The following is a 1,311-nucleotide window of genomic DNA, read 5'->3' as shown; positions in this document are numbered from 1 at the left end:
GTTTTATGGTATTTGGATTCTTAATATAGTTTTATAAATGAAAACTTTGCACAAAAAGATTGTTAATAAAATTTTATAATCTCTATATTTATATCTATTTGATTCATGTATTTTATTTTATTATATTTTGTACAAAAAATTGGCATATCATTTTTATCTTTATAAAAGTTAATACATGCATAGTTTATAGTAATCTTATTTATTGTTAATAATTTTCATCCAAATTTTCATGTTTGAAGAAGTCCACCTTTTCGTGAAAATGGAATCATGCTCAACGTACACTCATTAACGAATTCTTGGGTTTTCCAAGTATAAAGTAAATATTTTGAAATTTAAACTATATAGTATTATCAATAATCAATTATTCTTTTTTAAAGACACATATAATTTTACTCATTATCTTCTATGTTTTAATGTTGAAAACATTTAGACGTTTGATTTAACCATTGTTTTGTAAAATTTTATAGTAACCATTGGTTTATGTGCATGTTTTCCTTTAAAAAATAAAAAATACTTCGTATATTTTTATATATTATCTTGAACAATAATAATAAATATAATACTAGTGTTTTGAGAGTTAAATACATAATAATTATAAGAGTAAAGTATCGTTTTTGTCCCTAACGTTTGGGGTAAGTCACAAAATTGTCCATAACGTTTCAATCGTCCTATTTAAGTCCCTAACCTTTCAAAATTGACTCAATGTTGTCCTGCCGTTAGGAATCCGTTAACAGAATTGACGGCAGGACAAAATTGAGACAATTTTGAAACGTTAGGGACTTAAATAGGACGAAAACGTTAGGGACAAAAATGATGCATAAAAATAAATTTTAATTTAATTTTATCTTTCAATAATATTAATTTTTTACTGTACATAGTATTCAATTATTTTTTAATTACATCTAAGTAAATTATACTTAATCACATTACTTTCATTCTAAATAAATTTATTTTTTGATAATTTTATACTTAAAGTTATAAGTTAATATAAAAGTATAAAAAAATGTATTTAGAATGAAAGTAATGTGATTAAGTGTAGTAATGTGATTAAGTGTAATTTACTTAAATATGATTAAAAAAAATTGAATATTATGTACAGTAAAAAATTGATATTATTGAAGGATAAAATTAAAATTTATTTCTATGTATCATTTTTGTCCCAAATATTTTCGTTCTATTTAAGTCCCTAACGTTTCAAAATCGTCTCAATTTTGTCCTACCGTCAATTCTGTTAACGGATCCCTAACGGTAGGACAACATTGAGTCAATTTTGAAACGTTAGGGACTTAAATAGGACGATTGAAATGTTAG

Source organism: Arachis ipaensis, chromosome B10 (assembly GCF_000816755.2).
Source record: "Arachis ipaensis cultivar K30076 chromosome B10, Araip1.1, whole genome shotgun sequence".
In the NCBI taxonomy this organism is placed as follows: Eukaryota; Viridiplantae; Streptophyta; class Magnoliopsida; order Fabales; family Fabaceae; genus Arachis; species Arachis ipaensis.
The sequence above is the reverse complement of the archived record's forward strand: the minus strand, read 5'-3'. Positions refer to the sequence as shown.